This window comes from Podarcis tiliguerta (assembly GCF_965153285.1).
Source record: "Podarcis tiliguerta genome assembly, chromosome: 6".
NCBI classification, from domain to species: Eukaryota; Metazoa; Chordata; class Lepidosauria; order Squamata; family Lacertidae; genus Podarcis; species Podarcis tiliguerta.
This window is the reverse complement of record NC_139539.1, coordinates 76640130-76666228: the sequence shown is the minus strand read 5'-3', so window position 1 is coordinate 76666228 and position 26099 is coordinate 76640130.

Sequence of the window (26099 nt, the reverse complement as noted above, 5' to 3'; positions counted from 1 at the left end):
AATTTGCAGCACTGGAGTTTCAGAGAACTAATTGTTACCCTGTGAATTGCTTTGCACGCAAAGTAGTACAAGGTTACTGCAATGTTCTCTCCAGCTCAGGGAAACTGCTTTAAAGGTCACCCTTCCTTGCCGTGCATGTCAAGTTGAGAACTTGACTTTCACAGTGGCTTTGACACCTAACTCGGCTACCAGTTCAGAGAACTTAAAATGTCTCTCGTAAGTAGAATCAGACTGAGAAGAATCTTTATTTGCATCAGCGACTAACCATAACAATAAAATAAAATACCATGTACTGAAGGCAGAGGGGAAAACATAACTATACAAAATTTATTCTAGAGGTTTACATCAATAATCAAATAATAGATCTTATTCTAATTGCCCTTGCTAATTTTTTTTGCAGTTTTTGCTGTCCCCTGGTTATCCTGATCTGCTACAAGAAAAGACACAATAGCAATGATTGAGCGACCAGGTATGGATAGTAGTATAGGGGTAATAATCCCACTCCTCAAACCTTTATAAAGAGTGCAATCTAGCAGCACGTAAGCTACTGATTCAACACTGCCCTCTCCACACAAAAATAAGCATTTTTCCAGCAGAAATTTTTGAAATCGACCCTCAACTACAGCTGAAGGCAGTATATTTAATCCTGCAAAAGGGAAAGCACGTCTGTATTTTGGAACTGTTAAATTTTGCAAACAGGGTGCCAACATATCAAAATGACTAGGTGGAAAATAATCGTACCATGGACAAAATTTCCTTATTGTGGCTAAATTATTCTGTCGCTCGATATCATGTATCGTAAGTACTTAATGTTACCTCAGAGCACAGTTGTGGGTTGGCTGGAGATGCATATAGATAGCACTGTATAGATATCGTTGTGGTTTTCCTTCAATTCTTTCCGGGTTTTTGCTTTTAGCAGGCAGACAATGAATATGCAAATTGGCTGATGTTGCTGGCACAGATCAGGAGTGTAATATCGCCACACTACTCTCCCAGGAAATTGCACTATATCTTTTCACTTTCCCTCAGAATTTCTCTTTGGACAAGATTCAGCGGCAGCTGTAGGAATATGTGCAGCAACTGTAAGCCCTAAAAAATGAAATCCTAAAACTGGATGTTATGCTTCATGTGTCTGAGCTTCCTCCTTGCATGGCTATAGTGAACTTGAGGATATATGGCAAAGATCACATTATTTGCTTTATAGTGTGATGCACATAATACATTTCCTCATTTGGGGGTAGAATGTGCAGGCATAATCTTCCAAAGTGCTTCACTCTCTTCTTTTACCTTTAAACTGACAGTACTTTGTAGCAAAAAAAGGAATCTGAGAGTGGAAGCCATTCAAAGCCTATGTGATTTGCCATTCTAAAAACCTTTTTTCAAACGGCTTTCCTCATGAATACATATCTGTACCTACTTTAATATTACGGTGTGCAGTAACAGACACATTCCTAAGAATCCAATAAAAATATATGTATATCTTGTAATATATTTTAAAAAGTGCTTAATACAGCTTGAGAGGAGCAAACGAGTCCCCTGAGCAAAAACATTAAAAACCCTGCAAAATAACAGGAAAGAAACACAAAGTAGAAGCCACAGAGAGTAGCAAGACAGCAAGTTGGTGTTATCTGCCAGCCGTCTGACACAGCCGCCATTTTATAGCTTTGGGCAAATGCCCTTTGGAATAAAAATGCATTTACATGCCAGCAAAAAGAGTTCCATGATGTGGGAGCCACAATGAGCCAGCCTCTTCCTTGCCTTTGCTAATTTATCAAGGTCTTTGTGTGCAATTTATAGGGCTTCAGTCAATGAATGAAGTATTGGGCTATATCCAATGAAGTCACTGCATGAGCAGAATCATTTCTTGCACAACCAAACTTCCGCTCCCTCTCATCCCCTTACACACCTACCAAAATCTGCTCTAAGGAGTTGGGGAGAAAGTGGCAACTTCGAGTCACTGTGTGAGTTTCATGGGAGACAGAAGATTTGAACTCTAGTCCAAGGCCAGCACTGGCATCTACTGTATCATCAGCATCAGCATCAGCATCATCATTGGCTCCCAACAGAATATTAAAAATGCGATAAAGCATCAAACATTAAAAACTTCCCTAAACAGATGTCTTCTAAAAGTCAGATAGTTGTTTATTTCCTTGACATCTGATGGGAGGGCGTTCCATAGGGTGGGCGCCACTACCAAGAAGGCCCTCTGCCTGGTTCCCTGTAGCTTTGCTTCTTGCAGGGAGGGAACTGCCAGAAAGCCTTTGGAGCTGGACCTCAGGGTCCAGGCTGAACGATGGGGGTGGAGATACTCCTTCAGGTATACTGGGCCGAGGCAGCTTTGGGCTTTAAAAGTCAGCACCAACACTTTGAATTGTGCTTGGAAACATACTGGGAGCCAATGTAGGTCTTTCAGGACCAGTGTTATATGGTCTCAGCAGCCACTCCCAGTCACTGGTGACTGGGAGTGGCTGCTGAGACCATATAACACCGGTTATATTAGTTGTAGTTTCTGGGTCACCTTCAAAGGTAGCCCCATGTAGAGTGCTTTACAGTAGTCTAATCATATGCCAGGTGGCTGCTGATTAGTTTTTCTCTCTCAAAATCCTCTCATTAAATGGATGGAAATGTGCTTATTTTAAAAATAAGTTTTAACCATTTTAGCGAAGGCAAAAGTAGAATGCAATTGGGAGTAGTCAATTGTCTATATTTGAAACTAGAAAACCAGGTTGGGCAATTTCAAAAGGAGGTCTGGGGTAGCTGTGTGAATGTGATTGCGCTTAAAGACTTGCCTGGGTTTGATCTTATAGTTTATTTCTCCAGGCAATGGTGGGTGTCACAACTGTCCAGGTGCTATTTTTAGATCTACCTGTTTTGCTTTGCCAAAGAATTCATGCCATTATATTTTTGCAGCTCAGTTATAGATTCACAGGAAAATATATATTTAGTATCATCGAAGACTTACCACTTTATATGAAGTTCAGCCACAGTTTGGCTGTGTGTACCTATCTGATGTGATAATAGCATTTTGACAAGGATCCAAGAAATCTGAGTGCATATGCCAAACTATATCTCCCTCAAACTATAGTTCCTTCTACTGTATCAAACTGCTTTCGATCTAAAAAGTCTCTCAGTTTGGGGGGGGGGGGATGTGTGAGATGAGAATGGGGCTTCATAGATCTCCTTCTAAAAAGACACACTACTGAAATCACATACCTTCCAAAATTCCTCAGATGAAAATAGGGACATTTCTCACTCCCTGCACCAAAATGACTGTCCTCAACTGCCCATTTTTATTATCAGCTCATCTACAGGCCTTTGTGAACAACAACTTATACCATCTACAGGCCTGTGGCATGACTTCAGGCAAACCATAATAAATTTATGTGACTACCTCCCTCCCCACCACCCACCAACAGGAAATACAGGGATGATATGCCTTTTATGATTGTTAGGGTTAGTTAGATGGCGTTTGTTAGATGGAGGTTTAGTTAGATGGAGGAGGAGGAGGAGGAAGAGAAGAGGAAGGAGAGAATTGCCATAATGATAACTCCCCCTCTACCCAGAATTGCAAGATATAATTTGATATGCTTGTTGTTGTTGTTTAGTCATTTAGTCGTGTCCGATTCTTCATGACCCCATGGACCAGAGCACACCAGGCACTCCTGTCCTTCACTGCCTCCCGCAGTTTGGTCAAACTCATGCTGGTAGCTTCGAGAACACTGCCCAACCATCTCATCCATTGTCGTCCCCTTCTCCTTGTGCCCTCCATCTTTCCCAACATCAGGGTCTTTTCCAGGGAGTCTTCTCTTCTCATGAGGTGGCCAAAGTATTGGAGTCTCAGTTTCAGGATCTGTCCTTCCAGTGAGCACTTGATATGCTTAGGATTCATCTAAGAATTTACCTCTGAAATTTCATGAGGGGTAATTAAGTTTGAACCCTGTTCATTTTTGTGGCACCCAAAACACAAGCAATGCCCTGCTAACCCCACATATTAAATGAGCTGTTTTAGGACACAAATTCATAAGGCGAGAAATTTTATGGTTTGTAAAATATCCATAAACCAAATTATAAACGTTTTATATTATTAGCACGCATATTCCCACACAGATATAAAAACTAATGGCTATGAAAACACTCTGAGGCAAACATAACTCACTATAAATACATCATGTCATTTAATATTTAGTGGGTGGTTACAGTAAAAAAAAAATATCTTCAAGGCATTTGTGGTGTAATTGTTCTTTATCTGCTTCAGCCATTGAATGGAAAATAAATGAATTGCAAATAATAAAAAGGTTAATTTTATCAATATCAGCTTTACTGGAATTGGAAGAATAGCAGGGGCAAGATTGCTTTTCTGTGAGTAACTCCTGCAATGGCACTTCACAAATTATAATTAAAGGTATTACAACTCCAAACCTTTCCAAAGCCTCCCCAGTGTGAGATAATTCAAACAGGTTCAGCTATAAAGAAAAATAAAATAAAATAATACAGTATTTCACAATGATACATTGGACCGCTGTTCACTGCGATTACACTAAAGAGTCCGGAACCTAGGAATTGATTTTTCCCCCCCTGAACTACAGTACACTGTAAGGGAAAGCCCAGTTATTTAAGAAACTGCCTGTTCAACCATAAAAATAATCCCATAGAATGTCATGACATTGCCAAGAGAATAAAGAAAAGAAAAGCCCAACCCAGAGCTGACTCAGATGTTCAGTGAAGCATGTGAGGTAGTCTTTGTGGGACTGCACTGCCTCTACAATACACACCAGGGCAGGGGGAGATATTTGTTTGACACCTCTTCCACACACAAAAATCTCATGATTATTCATATAGCATTATACTAATGAGTGTTGTTTTTAATTTTATGGCTTTACCATAAACTCCTCTGGTCATTTTTGTATTGAAGGGTAAATAAAAAGAAGTCCTCTCTCTACCATGTTGGCTTTGCATATATGGGGAAAATTTGGTGAGAATTGCAATGCTCACTGAAGCCATCACATTTCTTTCTGGAGGTCCTCTGTTACCTACCTAACTGATTCGAGTCCCCTAGCCTTTCATAATCTGCCTGGCAAAAGTGTTGCAGGCCCAATCAGAGTCATCCTGCCCCCTATAAGCAGCTAGATAACCTGTGGCAGAACAGACTGTGACGTTAATATATGAGAGTGCTGGAGGTGAAATAGTTAAACAGGTTACCCAATCAGAACCCAGGGGGTGGAGTCAGAGGGACTATAAAACCAGCTCTGGGAGGGGTGAAGGGAGGAGTTCGTTGGGAGTTGGGTGGTTGGTTGGAGTGGGAGTGAATTGGGATAGAGTCTGTGGGGAGGTTGAGTTAGTGTAGAGAAATAAGCTGAGTCAAGAACAGTTAGGAGCTAGGAAGACAAGCAAATATCTGAGAGGTGGTTTATTGAGTGAGAGCAGGTAGTGGAAGTTATAGGTCTGGATAGGCACCCCATGATTGTAATTGACCAATACCGTTTATAAAACCACACGCTTGTTAAACTGCAATGAATAAACAGAAGTTTATGTTCCAATTTAACCCTGACTGGACTCAGTATTGTACCAGGCAGGGCCTGGGTGGTGGCAGTGAGAAATAAAGTGGTGGCACAGGGATCAGTAGATGGTGAAACATCCGGCGACCCTGTGTGATTGCCACACACTCAGGCAGACAACCAGCTGGATTGAAAATGGCCACCATTTATTGATTACAGGTGTAGGTAGGTCTTTGGCTCAGGCATTGGGTATCCATTCCAGCCTCCTGCTTGAGGGCTGAAACTGCTGAAGGGTCATGCCAGGATTATGGCCTCTCCGAGATGTTGATCTACTGAGGTGGCCATCCTAAAGCCACCACTGGAAGTTCCATGGGCCATCTGCCCCACAACTTGGCTTCTGGACAAAGACTTCCCCCAAGACCCCTCTAACAGGGTGCCCTGAATACACTGGGTGATGCACCACTTCACCCAAGTTTGAAGGCTAGGATTCCACCCAACGCCCCATCTGAACCTGGATTATTGGCCAGGAGCTAATGCCCCCATGGTCACGACAGCCACCGGGATTTCCCCGTCAGCCATGTTGGTCTGACTGGTTGGGAAGGATGCAGAGAGTGAGGGTGTGCCACAGATGCCCACTGGGGAAGTGGTGAGCATTCATTATATGATTGCTAGTGAGTGTCAGTAGTCATTCATGAGTCATCATGCCCGCCTGATTGTGGTAAAGCTAAGACCCGGCCATGTTCATTGCCTCCCCCATGAACTCATGTCTCTAAATTGTGTGGTCTAAACCAAAATGCACCAGGACACCAATGGAAGGGGTGTGATGTAAATACTCCCCAAATGCAAAGGCTTTGAAAGACTTTTAGGACTATCTAGGCACTCCAAACAGAAGGCTCGTGTCATGATACAATTTCTTTGGCACAAATGTTTTCTTTTTTTTCCCTCTGACTCCTATCATCTGAAATAAAAGTATTAAAATGAAAAGCTGGCTAGGCACGCTAGGATCATTAGAAGCCAAAGACAAAACACAATAAGAGAAGCTAACTGCCTCTTTTTTTTCCACAAGCAGCACATTAATGGCGTCTGGTACTTAACACTAACTTTTATTCAATTGGTATCACCATCATTAGGGCCTCCTGAAACCCTTCTAGAATTTCAGAGAATTTCCATATATTATCTTAAGCATAAAGATCTTTTGGTGCTTCAGTAAAATCATCATCCTGGTCATTTTATGCTCATTATGAATTTTTATTAGCTGCAGAATGTGTAGTTCATGTGACTTATTCTCTTCTGTGTTTCTTTTGTTTCACCTTTGATAACTTGCAAGTGTATATAGCTCATTGTGGGATTTTCTTTCTTCCTTTCTTTTTGTCCATGTGCAACAACCTTTTCCCAGGCATTTTTTTGCAAACCCATTTTAAAAACTGCAGCCAGAGACTGAAGTTCAAACAGGAATGTAAGTCATCTTCTACTTCACTGGAGTGATAAAAAGCCATTTCTGATTATTTTGGTTACAGACGTTTCACCCGATATTTTTCTTCCTTACATCAACCATGCATTCCATCCTGTTGAGCATATAACATCTAACTATAGAAATCAACATATTTCTTTCTGGTGACTGAAATACTGATAAAATTGACAGTATAAATGGAGTCATCCATCACCATTTCAAAACCAATCTCCAGCCTTAATGGCGGCGGTTCTTGTCTGTACAACTCAAAGAGAGAAAGAGAGATTATCCTAAAAGTGGAGTCAATGTACGTACACTTGCCTTTTATATTTCATAATATCTATCTCCTTGATATTTCTAATTTTATACTTGGACCATCTGGTTTATTTTATCCCTACTGATTCCTTATTAAAGAGTGTTGCATGTAAATGGAGATCTACATTGATTTCATCAGCTCCATGCACTTTGCTCCTAGAAAGGCACTTTGCCAATTTTTTATGGAAAACTTCTCCTTTTTTTTCACTTTTAAGAATCGTATGACTTTGTAATGGCATGGAAACTTCCTACCAACAAAAATGTCTATAGTAAGCTCTTTCATCAGGTCTTGATCTACAATAATGGCACCGGTTGGCAACTAAGGTAAACTGAGCAAAGGGCTTGCCCACCCAGACTCACTTAAAGGTAAAGGTAAAGGGACCCCTGACCATTAGGTCCAGTCGTGGCCGACTCTGGGGTTGCGGTGCTCATCTCGCTTTATTGGCCGAGGGAGCTGGCGTACAGCTTCCGGGTCATGTGGCCAGCATGACTAAGCCACTTCTGGAGAACCAGAGCAGCGCACGTCGTGGGGATTCAAACCGCCAACCTTCTGATCAGCAAGCCCTAGGCTCTGTGGTTTAACCCACAGCGCCACCTGCATCCCACAGACTCACTTGGGAAAAGGGCCCTCAAACCATTCCTCCCTAGTGAGAAAATGAGGATGGAAAGGTCGTGGGTAAGTGTCACAGCATCTGCCTTGCATGCTGAAGGTCCCTGGTTCAGCCCCCAGCATCTCCAGGTAAGGCTCCAAATGATTCCTGCCTGAGATGCCAGAGAGTTGCTGCCAATCAGTGTAAACAATACTGAGCTAGCCTGATCAATGTCTGAATGGTGATAAGGCAGTTTCTTATGTTCCTAGAAGCACTGGCAGAGCCCTACCCTTTGCGCCAATCAGTTAGTCTTTTAGGTTTTCTCTTCCTTGCATGGCAAACCTATCGCCTATCTAGTGGGGTAGAAGAGCTGGGAGGGGAATCACATCTGGCAACCAATTTGCCCCTTCAGTTTCAGATAGTACATGGATAGATGAGTCTAAAAAGCCTGGGATTCAAATTTTCATGACCCTCTAGCAGCTATGGTGGCTCATTTACCAGAAGTGATGTATTTAGCATTAATTCTGAAAGTGTATAGAGTGGTACCTCTGGTTACATATGCTTCAGGTTACATACGCTTCAGGTTACAGACTCTGCTAACCCAGAAATAGTACCTCAGGTTAAGAACTTTGCTTCAGGATGAGAACAGAAATTGTGCGGTGGCGGCACAGCATCAGCGGGAGGCCCTATTAACTAAAGTGGTGCTTCAGGTTAAGAACAGTTTCAGGTTAAGAACAGACCTCCGGAACGAATTAAGTACGTAACCAGAGGTACCACTGTACTGAATTCTGATCAAACTCAGCCTCCTGAAGCAAAATATGCATCAGGGAGGCTTTGTTTGGTCAGCATCAGGTATACACTTAGTAGTAGGCATTGCATGGCAACAGTGCAGGCAGGAGGTGGCTGGTTTAACACTGTGCAACTGAATTACTCTGACTGGGTCAGCGGCAAGCAGTGCAGGTGCAGATCCAGGAAACCTGAGACTTGCTGTGAAGGGTGTTCCCTCTCCCTTGTCACCCCCATTCAGCAGTGATGACCACTTGTTGCCCTCTGTCCAGCTTCATTGTCTGTTGAGGGATGCAAGCCTCGGGATCAGTCCCTTGTAACAATGAGCATGCACTGTGACTCCTTCCCTGAACCATCTCTGTGGGCTAGGGATGAAGGAGACATTCGGTTCCGTTCACCTATCTGGTTCCCACTTCCCAAAGCGATGCACAAACAGAAACACAACCACCCTTCAAAATCTGCACCTCTCCGAATTTTGCAATGCAATTTTCCTGCTAAGTAATGCATACAAAAATGCAGACATTACTGAAAATACCCTACCAGAAATGCATCATATTAAGGATATATATATATATATATATATATATACTTTGCAAAAATGTGCGTGTATTAGGTTAACTTGCATGCACAAATTATGAGAAATTTGTACTGATGAATTTTCCATTTTTAAAGACACAAACTGATATGGAGAACTGAACTGAAAAGACTGGGGAAATGAGAAAGGGAAAGAAAGCAGGATTGACAGTTTTGCCCATCCCTGCTGCACACTAATACAAATAACCCTGCTGCTGCCAGCTCCTTTTGCACCTCCACCACCCTGCCACCCACGAATGGGTACATGAAGAAGCACTTTTCTTTGGCAAAATACCCAGAATGAGTTTTGAGTACCACACGGAACTAATAGGAAACATTTGTTTTAGTGAAAACAATCTGCCCTGCATTTTCCAGGCACCGCTATTATTTATCTCTGCCTTGTTACATGCTTCCAGCAGAGATTTATGCAGTTGAAAGAGGTACTATGGATTGATTTTATTCATTCTAGTGTGTAATGGCCAAAATATGTGTTGCGAGGCTCAGTGTCTTTATTTTTTATTATTATTTAGCATACTGAATTAGTATTCGAAAAGGCTGTCTCTTCCTCCACACACCAATCGAGGAAAACAATAGCGAAACCAGGAAATGTTCTCAGAAGTTATATCTTTACAGAGCTATTCTCTCCTCCTATCTACTGTCATCAGAAGGCATCCTTTGAGCCAGCAACACACAGTTCTTATTCCCTGATGGATTCTTGAACTGCGAAACCCAGAGATGAGCTCAGAATTAAGATAAGTCTGTTGGTGAATGGAGAAAATAAATGTTATCAATTCATATAACATGTTTACCTATGTGCAGATGCACAGGCATGGATAACTGGGAAGATTCAAGTTTGCAGGTAACATAAGAAGAAAAAAAGATGAAAAATTTCCAAGGTGGCCATGTGTTTTACTTTAGCAGGGCACTTCTCTGTCCAGTTGGCTGTCAGAGGATGGTGCTCTGTTTAAAGAACACTATAATTAAAGGTGACTTAAGGGTCTGAGTTATTTATAGTAATAGTAGTAATTTATTATTTGTATCCCACCCACCTGGCTGGGTTTCCCCAGCCACTCTGGGCAGCTTCCAACAAAGATTAAAAATACTTTAAAATGTCACACATTAAAAACTTTCCTGAACAGGGCTGCCTTCATATGTCTTCTAAATGTCAGGTAGTTGTTTTTCTTTGACATCTGATGGGAGGGCATTCTACAGGGCGGGCGCCACTACCGAGAAGGCCCTCTGCCTGGTTCCCTGTAACTTGGCTTCTTGCAGTGAGGGAACCACCAGAAGGCCCTCGGCGCTGGACCTCAGTGTCTGGGCAGAACGATGGGGGTGGAGACGCTCCTTCAGGTATACTGGGCCAAGGCCATTTAGGGCTTTAATGGTCAACACCAACACTTTGAATTGTGCTCAGAAGCGTACTGGGAGCCAATGTAGGTCTTTCAGGACCAGTGTTATATGGTCTTGGCGGCCGCCCCCAGTCACCAGTCTAGCTGACACATTCTGGATTAATTGCAGTTTCCGAGTCACCTTCAAAGGTAGCCCCATGTAGAGCGCATTGCAGTAGTCCAAGCAGAAGATTACTAGAGCATGCATCACTCTGGCAAGACAGTCTGCAGGCAGGTAGGGTCTCAGCCTGCATACCAGATGGAGCTGGTAGACAGCTGCCCTGGACACAGAATTGACCTGTGCCTCCATGGACAGGCTGCAGTTGGTTTGCATAGCTGTGTCTGAATGATGTCACATATTGAAAACCAAAAGCCTTGCACCTGACAATGCTTAGGAATTCTTAGGAAGAAACACCCTGCCCTCCCCAATCCAAAAAGGGCAGTTTTGAAGTCAGTGGTAAAAACTAGGTGATTTTTTTAAAAAAATGCTATATTAGTTAAAAATTGCATAACATAACAAAGATGATCAACGAACAACAAAATAAAAATATAGTATTTCATTCCTTAATTGATTCTTACTTTGTACATCATTTTGTAATTCATTTTAACCAAAAACCAGGTAATTTTGAAAGGTTCTGTCTGCTATCTTGATTCAAAATGGCCTCCCAGCATAGACAGTACCCTGCTCCTTGATCTCAGGAACCATCATGCAAAATTTGGTTACATTTCCTTGAGAGGCGTCAAAATGCACAGCGAACAAGCAAGAGATTATTATTGGAAATGAAATTTGCATATCAGCTTTTTAATGAATCTTTGGGGACTTTTGATGTAACTAATTCTGTACTGTTTGCATCATTGTGCCATTAAAAGCTTTCTCCCTTAGCTTGTTTTCAGTTGTGTGTGGATCCAGAGCTGGACCTACCTCAGGATCTTTTTATCGGAACAGTCAAAACACAAAGATGATTTAAAATAGCTGCAAATTACGAAGTGAGAAGCATAAGCTTAAAATAACAGAGGTGCTGGTGATATAACTTAAAATCACCCATCTGAAAATGGAAACGGGTGAGATGCTTAATTGGGTCATATTGAGAGGGGGGAAGGAGTCATATTCTTTCACACTGTCGTGGTTTAAAATATCCAAGATACCACACAAAACAAATTACGACATTGACACAAATACATGGCTAGAAAAGATGGGCGCGAGCCAGCAAAATTAAGCACCTTTGTTTCCTGGTAAGGATTAATTCCATATAACTGAAGCCAATAGGATTTAAATTGCTTAACTTTGACCAGATTGTGATCCTGGACAGGGGCCATAGATCAAAGGGAGAAGCATATAGTTTGTATACAAAGGGTATCGTGTTCAATCCCCTGTGTCACCAGGTAAGGCTGGGAATGATGCCTCTAAGAAACAATGGAGAGCCATTGCCAGTTAATGGAGATGACATTGAGCTCCATGGGCTAGTGGTCTGAGTCAGCATCACGTACCTTCCTAGGTACTTAGTGCCATGAATCCTTTTGTGCCTTCAGCATGGAATGTGTTGAGGTGCAGTAGCAAGAACAACACTGAGGGAGTAAAAGAGGGTTAAAATGGGCCACAATGGGTGCAGCTTCCACAGATTTTGGCATGGCATTCTGGATTGCTGATTGCCAAACTACTGAAATCCAGGGCCAGCTCACCTATAAGGCAAGGTGAGGCAACTGCTTCAGGTGGCAGGATCCACAGGGTCAGCAGATTCAGCATCCAAGGAAAACATTGCTCATCCCTGCTGCTGTGTTGCCAGTGGCAGCTGCACTGCACTGAACTCCTTGGATACTGGATCTGCTGCCTCCTTGACAGTCCTACCCTCTGAATGCTGCCTCCACAATAGTCTCTCAATGAATAGGAGACACTGCTCATCTCCTCCCACCCCTGGTTTCCAATGCTGATCTTTATTTCTCCCCCACAACTTTGTTCCTGGCGTAGATCTTCAGTCCCTTTTTCTTCCCTGGTGGGCGGGCACCATTTTGTGCTTCACTTCAGGTGCCAAAATGCATTGTGCTGCCCCTGCTGAAACCATTACCAGCCCACATGCTGGGGGAACACAAAGGATTAGAAGCAGTAGGGACTGCTCCATTAGGGCAAGTGGGCCACCAAAATCAGTCTATCCTCAGCCAGCTCCCACCTGCCTCACTCCATATTTACAACCAGCCTAGCATGGGAGGCACCATTTCTCACTTTCATCTTTGGGCTCGGTGTTGTCTTCAAAGAACTTGACAGGAAAGTGGATGGGGACAAAAGCAGCATTGATTGGCTCCACTTGTCATTAGCTTTGGCTCTGCCGTATTGTTGGCCTCCCTGTCTTCTACCCTAGCAGTCCTGATGAGCACCAGCCATCACCAGTTGGAAGGTAAACTCAGGCCAACATTGGTTCATACTGATAAGGTGGTCACTACTACCAACTTAGGGACGTGGGTGGCACTGTGGTCTAAACCACAGAGCCTAGGGCTTGCTGATCAGAAGGTCGGCGGTTCGAATCCCCGTGACAGGGTGAGCTCCCATTGTTTGGTCCCTGCTCCTGCCAACATAGCAGTTCGAAAGCACGTCAAAGTGCAAATAGATAAATAGGTATCGCTCCGGCAGGAAGGTACACAGCGTTTCCGTGCGCTGCTCCGGTTTGCCAGAAGTGGCTTAGTCATGCTGGCCACATGACCCGGAAGCTGTCTGCGGACAAACGCTGGCTCCTTCGGCCAGTAAAGCGAGATGAGCACCGCAACCCCAGAGTCGTCCGCAACTGGACCTAACAGTCAGGGGCACCTTTACCTTTACTACCAACTTAGGAGTGGGGATGAAATAATTGACCTTGAAGCAACACTCCTAAAACCTCCCCCCTATGGGAAGCTAAGCTCACCTTTCCTGCCCAGTGCCTCTTATACCAGCCAGTTGTGTTAAAGGTGAAGGGCAAGATGGATGAAGATCCAACTCAAAACATTGCTATGTGGAAGGCAAAGCCCTTAGTTCACTAGGCCAGCCACAAGGGTGAGGAAAAGTTCACCTTCCAGTGGCTAACATGAAACCCAGGGAAGGTGGCTAAAATGAGTGTTGCAAGACCGGAGTGGGGGCAGGAGACAAGGTAAATCAAATCTACTCTTCCAGGTGTCATAAGAAAGCTGCAGAGATAGTGCAGGATAGTGCGCACCCCAGAAATGATCTCTTTCAGCTTCTGCCTTCTAGAAGAAGGTACAGGGTTATAAAGACTAGGACTAGCTGCCTGAGAAACAGTTTCTATCCAAATGCGATTTTGGTTTTAAAAGCAGTGTAAGGTAGTCTCTATGGGAGTATATTGTGTTTAATTGTGGGGTAGCAGAGTTTTTAGGGGGCTAACTAGGCTGGGATAGCTGGGATAGCAGTCTTTTTGGTTTGAAAGTCTGATGTAGATTTTTGCAATTTCGTTGTTCTGTATGGGACAATGACAATAAAGATTATCGTATCGTATCATAAAGAAGGCACTTGCTAGAAAGCAGGATGAGCCTCACATTTACACTTTAGGAATAGTCCAGCTGGAAAATGGTTCCTCTCTGTCAAAGCTTCACCCTACGAATCTAGCAGGTGTAGCCAATTGGCTTCAGGATGTAGAATGAGCTATTGGGTGGTCAAGCAGTAGACTAGGCACACCACAGCCTGCACAAATGTGGCTCCTTAGTGAGGAGAACCTGGGCATTTTTACTACTATTATATGCACAGAGTCAAAGAAATGGCATTTTCATTTCTGAACTGGTGAAAACCTGCAAGAAGCCCCCCTTAACTTGAGAAAGAGAAAGTATCATCTAGATTCTAACAGCCTGATCTAAATCTGTTGATACCTACATGATATGATCTCTTGTGGGACTCAGCTTCCTGTGGGATTCTGACACATGTCATACTGTGATATACCCCACCCCCCTCTCTCTATATATAACAAAATCTAAAGGCACTTCTGCAAACACCCCGTTGAAAGAGAGACTGTAGTAGTTTTACATGCCCACATATGCATTGGTTGTGTAAATCTTGTCACTGCCGTTGAAGAAACAAATTGAATGAATAATCATTGCAATCTGAACATTCAGAAGTCTCTCCCTGGGCTCACAGTGTGCCCAGTTGTGCAGATGTCTCTCTTATGAATGTTCTTCAGGACACTTCTTTGCAATTCAAGCTTCACCCTGGGAATTGAATATCATGAAATCTATTGTATCCCTCAACGCTTTTGGATGTTACATGTTCGTCTCACCCCCCTTAGCACTTTCTCCATTCAATCTCCTTCTGTTTCCTGACAGCATTTTGGTTATTTGCTTTAGCATTCCTTAGGTGCTTTCATCCATTGTCTTTGGGTGGTTCCCCTCCATGACAGTATTTCACCACTTGGTTTGTTTGTCTATGTTTTAACACATTTCCATGAATTTTTCAAAAATGTCTAAGTGGGTATTTCAACAATCTTTGGGTGGCCCTTGTGTGGCGATTCCTGGGATGCCTTCGCCATCTCCTCATTCTCATCATGCGCCCTTTTCAAGTGCATGATATATCTTCTGTCTTGTTCGTGTGACCAGGGGAAAGCAATCAATTACATTTGTCTCAGCAGTGAGTCTTCCAGACTGTATTTAAGCCTTTCCCAGCCCATTCAGGAGTTGACAGGTGACATGTCATTACATGTTCCTTAACTGATCACAGGGAGCTCAATCTATTTGACACGAAGCATCTCTTCACCCCCCACCCCTCCCCCTTCCTGATAGGTGCCTTTCATAAAAATGCTTGTTGTTGGAGAGAGAGCAGGAGACAGAGAGCTAGACCCAGCCATGTGGAATATTCACTGTTAATAATTTCAGGAAGACAATGAAGGCATGCTTTTTAACAGATCCAGTCACTGTCAAGATCAAACCCACATGGCAACGCGCCAGAATTCCTAGCATGATACTAAATTGTAGTGAACAAAGCTTTATTTCAGTACACAAGTGACAATTCATTTAACGATAACGATGAAACGGAATGATTTGGCCATTTTGTTTCGATGGGGAAAAAAATAAGAGAGACTCATTTAAGTTGTATTCCTTTCTAAAATATGAAAGATGTCATCTTATTAGTTCTGCTAACCAGGGCAATCAATTTATATTAGAGGCATAGGATATGGCTCAAAGGAATACGCTGACATCTTTACTTTCACAGCGCTTCTTTTCCTCACAGAAATATATGCTGCTCATTTCCCTCATAATATACCTGCTCAGTATGAACGGGTAATTGTGTCATGGAAAAAGGACTATTATATTGGAAATGGATATCAAAATCTTAGGGACAGCCGCTGGAGCTGTGGTAAAGTCAGCCCATAACGCCTTTTCCAGATGATGACTTAGCACAGGCTCAGTTTTCACTGACCCATTCAGTTCTGTGGAAGAAAGTTAGTGGTTTGCAGCATAGAATAGAGTAACCACATCTCCCTATTCCACACACTGCAACAAGAGGGCATGAGCAGTATACAGGGCCACCCTTCAGCTGCCTCCTAATCTGCCCGCTATAACAACGTACATTTTTGGCATGCACTGTATCTAATGCCTATCTTAAACATCATCTTTCCTTGGAGTGTGGACTTAAAGCTATAAAGCTTTCACAGACAGGTACAGACATTCTGCAGTACAGTTACGCAGCTTGTAGATCCAACCCATTTTAAAAATTGCTAGCTTAAAAACATAGGGTGGTATTTGTGGCATTGGCCTGTTCTTTTGGCAATATCTGTACAGGGGAGAGAAAGGGTTAATAGGTAGACCAATAGAAAAGCCCAGAGGCGGAGCCTACCTGGTTTTAAAAGGCTTAGCCAGAGATTTAGACAGTTGGGGAAAAGCAGTTGGGAAAAAGCAGTTGGAAGACAGATGGAAATAGAGAGACAGTGCAGTTGGTTCTTGTGTGAGGGGAGGGAGGAGAGTTAGAGACAGAATAAAATAAGACTAAGAGGGTAAAGGGTAACAGCGTTTCAAATGCATTTAAAGTTTATTTGCGTTTTCAATAAACTACAGTTTTCGTTGTTAACTTGAGAACCCGACTGAGACTAACCTGGTTGGTGGCAGCGGATTAGTGATGCACAGGTCAATAGTCTGTGAAACGACCGGGGGCTCCGTACGAACGCCACAGGATTCAACTAAGTTTTACTCTGAGTAGATGCGTTGAAATTAATGGGTCTTGGTCGTGTTTATTAATTTCAGTGAGCCAATTCTGAATAAAACTTAGTTGAGTAGCACCCAGAAATTCTAAGGCATAGTAGATGGCAAGTCTAACTTTTGGCATTCTGCTGAAACATACATTTTAAAATTATGTGGAAATTCATTACAGGGTTAGAAAGACATGCTGCAGAAGAACCAATCAAATACTGTAAAACTACAGTACTATCTATTACATATTATAGTACCATGAAGTATCCATTCTCCCAGGGAGTCATAATGTAGCAACCTTCTTTCTTTTTTTAAGCCAGGTATGCCAGAATCATCTGCATAAAACTTCCATTTCTATAAATCTTCAGTAAATGTGCAAAAATTTCTAATCCTTCACTGAATATAATGCAGCTAGTTATCCTTAAGGCACAATGAAAAAAATGCCATGATGTGAATAAAAATTATTAGAGTTTTATATCAGGTAGAACACATTATTACAGTATCCAGAATGCAACAGTTCTGATTTTTTTTTTTAATCGTCTCAAAACTGTCTGTCATTTAACCATCTTGCTGAGTGACACACTAGATATTTATGATGGCAGCTGTGTCTAGCAACATATTTTCTTACGAGCAGGTATGAGATGATTAATATTACACCCCTTGCGTTGCTATAGTGAACTCACGGTACAAAGTCACAAGGACACAACGGCTGCTCATAGTCTCTTGTGAGCATGTCCGAAATCTCTTTCAAGCTGGCATAAATGTTTTCTTACAGAGACTTTAAAAAAACCTAGTCGTGTGTTTGAAGTTGCCCTGTGTGACCGTTAAGAAGAGGATAACAGTTTCCAACGGTGAAATCTCTAGATAATTTGGAGGTAGTAGGAGAGGGGAAAGAAAGAGTTTCGGTTTGTGTCTTCAATGAAAACCAAGTTGAAATGCAAAGCCAGGGGACACACTGATCCACATTCCACAGATGCTTACAACGGAGACATGTTGAGTAGGAACAATTTCCAAGGACAGCTAACTTCCTAGAACTTCATTTTTTTTTAGGCAAGAAAAATAAAAAGAAGGGACAGAAATAGCATTTTTGTGTTTACAATGGTTACAAAGCATGTCTATGGAATGCCACAAAAATGCCAAGTCCGGTTCAAGGTTCAACTCTTCATAAATGTGCAATTTGCACATTTGGTACATCTAATGGTAGGCTTGTGCTAGCTGGACTGCTTCTCCACGTACAAGACAGGGCCCCAATTGCTCCTACCTAATGGAGCCAACTGTGTCGCCCCCCCTCCCGTACTATTTTTCTAGAAAAAGAGGTGCCAGAACTCACCATGAATGCATCCCTTGTTCTCTTATCCCTCTCACCCACCTGAGAGGTGCAGGGACTGAGTTCCGGTGAGTTCCAGCTGAAAAACCCTTCTGCTCAGTGTTGGAGAATCTTGTGGAACAGTGTGGGATAAGGCATAGAAGTCTGCAAATGGTGGGGCAGGGTTTTTGTTTTGTTTTGGCAGAAATGGTTTGCCTTGCACAAGTGCCTCCAAGCACCATACAGCCCAAATATTCTTTTTATAATATCGCGTCAGGATATGTTGTTTTTTAATCCACAGCTAAATAGTAGAGATTAGAAGAACAGCTGTGTTAAGGCTGCGATTCTGATGAAAACCACTCCCCTCCAGCTGCTATTTGCATCAGGGCAGAATGCTCCATTGGCAGCAATGGCTGCTTCCCTTCTGACATAAATAGCAGCACGGGAAGTGAAGGATTAAACTCTCTACGTCATTACGTGAGTTCTGCTCATGCAATGGAATATCTCTTCCATCTCCTCCCCATGCATGCCCTCAATACATCCCAAACCTCCTCTGGTGGCTTGGGAACCCCCAGAGCAGGGGCTGCAGGACACAAGGGATGGGGCTAGGAGCATGGGCAGAGGAACGGGGGTACGGAGGGGGCGGACTGCCCCCGGCACCACTATTCCAGTAGGGTGCCATTGCGGCGCCCCTGGACATGTACCCCTGCGAGCGCCGGGAGCCATGCCCCCACAGGTGGTGCGCCACACCCCCAGAACACGCGCCATGCCCCCGGGTGTGCACCACTGGGTGCCAGACACACCCCTGCCTGCTCTCCGCCCCCGGTAGCGGAGCATGCAGCTTTGCTACTTGCTGGGAGGAAAGGAAATTCCATTCTGTAAGTAATTCTGTTCACACAGTGATTTCCTTGGCTACAACCCTGTTCCCCACAGCCATCTCTGTTGGTTCCAATGCTCCCTGGGCTCCCTTGCACCTGCCTATTTATTGATCCAATTCAGGCCACATTCTATTGCAGAATAAACAGCAGCAAACTGATGTGGCGGCTTAAATACTTATACTTTTATAGTGGGATGAGCTTTTGAAGACAAAAGCTATAGAGCACCATGTTGAATATAAGGAAGAAATAATGGATGGCTAGAATGATTGCTGGAGATCTCAAGGGGGAGGCTATCTTGACATCTGCATGGCTGTCAAAAAGCCAGACGGCAGAAGGCAAACTTTCTAGCTGTAGCTTCTGTCAAACAAATTTAGAAGGCAGAATAATTAGTCTCAGATTCAGGTCTGCTGAGCGGAGTAAGGCTTTTCAGTTACAAAAGGGCAAGAAAAAAATAGCAGAAAGGGATGTGAGCTTGGAAAACATCCTGGTGCGGTGGTGCCAACTTGAATAAAATATGGGGGGGGTCAAAGTAAGCCATGCCCTGCATAATCGATCACAAGACACAGCACATGCACCATCTGAACAGCAATGCCCATCAACTTTGGGGTGTGTGGCCCCCTCAAATATTACATTGGTGAGACCGCAGTGCCTTAGCTCCCAGAAGATGGCTCCAATGTCCTGATGTGTACTGTTAGGATCATTTGGCCAAAGATCTTCCTCCATCGGGATCAGGAGGCACTGGTGAATGACTATTTGTGCACCCACTTATATTTGATTCCCTAGGTGTGTTCATGAAAGTTTAGAATGCCGAAAGTAAAAAGAATATTATTATTTTTAAGAATAGTATGGTCCATTGACTGCCATGTGTCAGCATAGCCAATACAAGACACACCTGGCTATTGACAAAAGGGGGCTCATTAAATGCCTAAGCACCCCCCCACACACACAAACTCATCTCTTCACATGCAGAAACCTATATTCGTTGCTATTTTGCTAGAAAAATCCCTCTCTAATTCTCTTAAAATGGCAATGGCACCCACCTGAGAAGTACTGGAACAGACTTACAGTGAGTTCTGGCTGAAAAGAAAAGCCCTGGGTAACCCTAAGTGTTGTGAACATAGACTAGGTTATGAACATAGATTCTGTTCATAAGATAGAAAGGATCATTCCCTGAATAAATGAATGAATAAATTAACCTACTTTGACCAACGTGATAACCATCTCGCTATAAATCAGTGGGCACAGCTCAAGCATATGTAACATTTTTTCTCACTAATTAGGGAAAATTAAGATGTCAAGTTATGATATCAAATGCAAAAAAGACATTTCAAATTAGAAATGGGTGATAGTTAGATATGCTGTTGACCTGATGCAACAAAACGTATCTGCACTTAATGTTACAGATGGTTTCATGCATGGATCCCTCAACCCCCCGATTTGTGTTGTTTTTATGATACAATGGTATGCTCAACATTTGATCACAATCCTATATTGGCTAGCAGTGTAATCCTATGAATGTGTACTCCATGCTTCCTCAACCTTGGCTCTCCAGATGTTTTTGGCCTACAACTCCCATGATCCCTAGCTAGCAGGACCAGTGGTCAGGGATGATGGGAATTGTAGTCTCAAAACATCTGTAGGGCCAAGGTTGAGGAAGCCTGGTGTACTCAACTGTGTTCAATGGTTCTGACTCCCAGGTACATATGCCTAGGGTTGCCTCCCCAAAGTGTTTGGTTCCTATAACTCATGGTATTCTTGTGTCATATCTCATATTAGAGATTTGAAAAGGAGTGTGGCTGATAAATACAGAACACTTTAGATGTTAGGGGGAAAAGCTCTTGGAGAGCAAGAAGACAAATTGCCACACAGGAGAGACCAGCAGGTAACTCCACTAATAACAGAAATAGTTCAAGTAGCTAATAATTGTATGGTAATATAAAAAATAAAGCATGTCAACACCAGTCTGAGGGCAAGGGCTGCAAAACTGATCACGCTTGACGTTTATAGTTCCCTTATTCTTCTATAGCATAAATCTAGCAAACAGGAAATGAAAGCTGCATTTTTAGAAAGCCTTTTCCTCTGCTTTGGTTTTGCACCCTTGGCCGCAATCACTTAGATCATCCAGGGAAATTCTGCCTGTGGCACTGCACCCTACAGAACAGGAAATGGGCATTTTTCCTGTTGCCCCTATACTGTAGAGCTCCTCTGCCATATGTGAAGGAGCAGCCATCAGTTGTTTCAGACTAACCTCCCTGTCTTTCCTTGTCCCATAAGATTGGATCCTGTTTTACTTGTTTGAATCGTCTCAACTTCTGTTTTGTTCACTTGAATGTACTTTTTCTATATTACTGTTTCATTGGCTCTAGGCTGTGTGTTTTTGCTGTGATGATTTCTTGTTGTTGCTCTTTTGACTGTGCACTGCTTAGATATTTTGTAAAAATATTAGGAAGCACAGAGATGTTTTAAAAGAAATACATAAGTTAAAAAAAATCTCAAAGAGGCTCCTCTAGGTGTCTACAAGGAAACTGAAGGTGATGGGAGTAAGCAATAGCTAAGAAAGGAGGTGCAGTTTGCTTCATGACACATACCGTACTTTCTGTCTATTAGACAGATGCTGCTATGTGTGGGGAAACTATCTAGGGAGTGTTTCCCTCACCCAGCAGCATTGAAGGAAGTTGCGCTCCAGCCAGCTATGCCGCTGCATGTGGGAAATGATCCAGGGAGTGCTTTCTGGGTGCAGCGGCATGGGGGAAGCTGCGCGCCACCAGCCAGCACCCCCATATCGCTCCCTGCTCACTGCGACATTGGGAGAAGCTGCACACCAATAGCCAGTACCCCGAGATTGCTCCCTGCGTGCAGCTACATCGGGAGAAGCTGTGCGCTGCCAGCCAACACCCCCAGATCACCTCCCACAAGCAGTGGCATCTCCCCCTCATGCCACTATCTGTGTATTGGACAACCCCAGTTTTTTGACATGATTTTTGTTTCAAAAAACCTTATTCCAATACATGGGAAAATATGGTATATGTTGTAATTGTGCAAAGGTCATTGAGTTCTGGCAGGCCCTGCATCAGCACCCTGGAGAGCTCCTAGAATTCCAGTGCCTAGCAGGACCCATCAGTGCTGATGCCTGCCCTGCCCAATCCTTGCTGGCAATGCCTGTCAGCTGGGTCTGTGGATCACTGTATAAATTTCCTACATTGTTGGAGAAACATACAACCTCAGGCACAGTGGAACTTGGTGGGAACATAGTAAGCTGGCTCATACTGAATCAGACCATTGGCCTGTCTAGAAAAACACGGCCTGCACTGACTGACTGACTGACAGTGGCTCTCCAAGGTTTCAAACAGAGGACATTCCCACCCATACCTAGAGATTATAGGGATTGAACCTGGGAAATTCTGCATGCAAAGAAGATGCTCTGCCATCATTCTGCCCAGACACTGAGGTCCAGGTCTGGGGGCCTTCTGGTGGTTCCCTCACTGCGAGATGTGAGGTCACAGGGAATCAGGCAGAGGGCCTTTGCAGTTGTGGTGCCCACCCCATGGAATGCCCTCCCACCAGATGTCAAGGAAATAAATAACTATCTGACTTTTAAAAGAAATCTGAAGGCAGCCCTGTTTAGGGAAGTTTTTAATGGGAGGGGCATAAGTAATAATTTATTATTATTATTATTATTACTACTACTAATACTAATACTACTACTATTATTATTATTATTATTATTTTCAATTAATATTTATTAAATTTTCATAGTATAATATAAGCAAAACATAACAAAGAGAAAACAAGACAACAAAAAGAGAAAAAATACAATAAAGAAAAAACACCTTAACACATAACAAAGAGTTAACACACAATATAACAACAATTAAAAACAACTTCACCTTTCAAAAGAGATCTTGCATTAGCTTTTTCCTGGACTTCCCCGTACCTCCCTCCTTTGTATTCCATTTCCATTGTTCGATCAGCAAATCCTTTCCCTCCTTTGCTTTCATCTCACTTCTTAGCTTAATATTTTGGCTTTACCCTTCCCTCTCTTTTACCACTATTTTTCCATTAACTTGTTATTATTATTATTACCACTGAGCTATAGCCATTTCCCATCTGCTTTAATGTTGTCTTTAAAATGTTCAAACCCACTCAGAGGCCTATAGGTGAAGGGTGGGTAATTAAAAATATTAATAATCGTAACACCCACTCTCGCCCGAACATATGCAAATTCCTTTGTTACCAGACCTGCCAGCAAATTTTGTGGAAAGTGAAAGTGGTACCAAGTCTGAGGGTTCTTCCCGAAGCAAAATCTTTGAGGAATTCTAAAGAAAATGATTTCAGTGACTAGGAATATTTATTACAAGGAGTTCTTCAAACCACTATTTCTGAGCAAATCGCCATGGATTAAATGAAGCGAATGCCTCCACCTCTGTTGGGATCAATCCCCTGCCTAGCCCTCAGCTCCGCACTTGAAATGTTAACAATCCAGTGACAGATTTGCCTGGCTTATTCAAATCCCGACCCAGTTTCTCAGTCATTAGGTTTACAGCGGCAACAATGAATGTGTTAAGAGTAGAAGCTCCAGGTTTTGCCACACATACGAACAATGTTAGTCTCCAGCTATGTGAACGGGAAATTAAAGAAAAGCATTCCTTTTCCAGTTACCTATGAAATGACTTTCAAATATGAGAGAGCTCAGTAATTAAAAAAAAAAAATCTAAGGAGAATAGTAATATTTCCCTTTTAGAAAAAAGTATTTTAATTAAAGAGAGGGCTCTGTTGGGGAGGGGAGTTGTGGATTTTTTTTTAACAAGATACTGCAAAAATGTTAGCAGCAGCCTCGTTCAGTGTGTGTGTAGCAGGAAGCCTCATAAAGATAAGTGAGCCAGGCATTTGCATTAATGTTCTTAAGTAACACAGTTTAATATTCACATTAAAATGGACTCCATTTACTTTGGAAGCTTTTAGCATTGAAATGGTTAGTGACACTAGGCTGAGTTAAGAGAAGAATAAACTTGGGATATATTCTGAATGAGATGCTCTTTCGACATTATCCCAGCTGCCTTCTTCATTCAAGCAGCTCTGAAATGGCTGGGAGAATGCTTAAAATTGGGGTGGGGTGAAAGTTCCCAGAGAAGAATGTCCTAACACTTTTTTGAAAATTTTCATTTACAAACGCCTCCCAAGCCACTGGAGAATTTCAGCTGTTCCCTGCAGAAGATTCAGTGTAAGGCACCCCGACCCCATTCCTAAATGTTGGTTGCAACTGTGGGACCTTCTTTAATAATGTTTTTTTATATATATAATTGATTTTTATTCAGTTTCCAATATACGTTCCTTCCATATTTAACATTCGCATCTTACATATACATCTTTTAGACTTCCCTCAGCCTATCTGACAATTTTCCATATTTTCACTACTACTCACATTTCTTAAATTTACAGTGGTGCCCTGCAAGACGAATGCCTCGCAAGACGGAAAACCCACTAGACGAAAGGGTTTTCCGTTTTGGAGGTGCTTCGCAAAACAAATTTCCTATGGGCTTGCTTCGCAAGACGAAAATGTCTTGCGAGTTGCTGCGATTTTTTTTTGCTCCCCACCCCCTTTTTCTAAGGCACTAAGCTGCTAATAGCCTTTTAGCAGCTAATCTGCTAATCCCTTAAGCCTTTAATAGCCTTTAATAGCCGCTAAACCGCTAATAGCGCTAATCCGCTAATGGGGTTGCTTCGCAAGACGAAAAAACCGCTAGACGAAGAGACTCGCGGAACGGATTCTTTTCGTCTTGCGAGGCACCACTGTATTCCTAATAGAAATGCTTCTGGTTTCTTAATAAAAGTATATTTCAACATTTTTTTCATCTCATTATAAATCATTTCCCAGAAACCTTTCACTTTCTTACATTCCCACCACATATGGTAATTCTTTAATAATGTTTAATGCTGTCAAGAGAAGGAAGGGGTTTGACCCTCCTTTCAGCTCTCCCCTCTTTTTCGATTGCTTCCTTCAGCCACCAATATAAAACAGCACTATATTTTCATTAAACATGAAGTAAGCCGAAGAGGATTTTATTAGAAAGACACATGCACATATTCAGCAAAGTTGACTTCCCTAATTTCACTGTCCAAAATGGCCTGGAGAATCCTGGGAGACCACATGGGCAAGGCCCAGTCAACTGCTCCTTCCACATAAACCCGAAACCGTGCTGAGAAAGGGACTGATTCCACAGGAAAGCTGCAGGCTGTCCATTCTCCACCCAGAGGATTGAGTCATTGAAACTTTCTCAAGCCATCCAGGAGCTTCTTACAGATAACCTACTCTATGGGTTATATGAGCAGTGATGAGCCAGAATGCTGGTGGTTACCAGGAAGTTGTTAAATCACATTCTTGGTTGCAGACGGGATAGAAGGAGTTTGCCCACTGGGATTTAGTCAGCAAAGAAGACATAATCATCAGGCACCACATACAAAATTCCTACCCAGCTCCAAAACACAGCTGGATGATCCCACACTGCTTATGAGGATGGTGGGGAGGGGGGAGTTAGGATGCCATGTAGCCAGAAAAGAGGAGGAGGTGACAGTGCTAGTTTAAAAGGCCAGATATATACCCCCTCATACCACCTGTGCCAGGTCATCACAGAGGACGATGCAGTCTTGCAGTGTAACCCTAGAACAGGGGTCAGCAACCTTTTTCAGCCATGGGCTGGTCCACCATCCCTCAGACTATGTGGTGGGCCGGACTATATTTTGAAGAAGAAAAAATGAATGAATTCCTATGCCCCACAATTAACCCAGAGATGAATTTTGAATAAAAGGACACATTCTACTCATGTAAAAACACTCTGATTCCCAGACCGTCCGCAGGCCAGATTAAGAAGGTGATTGGGCTGCATTCGGCCCCTGGGCCTTAGGTTGCCTGCCCCTGCCCTAGAAGGTGGGCAGAGGCAAAGATGTCGCTACTGAAAGATGGAGGAGTCCCTGATGGAACGGGCAGGACTGCAGTTCCCCAACATTCCCCTTTATTCAAACATCTGCACTTTGCTGAAATCTGCTCTCCATTTATCTCTTCTCATAGATGATACCACAAACCGAGCTTCCTCAAATCACTTTAAGCTTTCATTTCCATCGACAACCATTTGAGTCCTCCCCCTGCACTCTTTGTGGCCTGTGGCTTTCA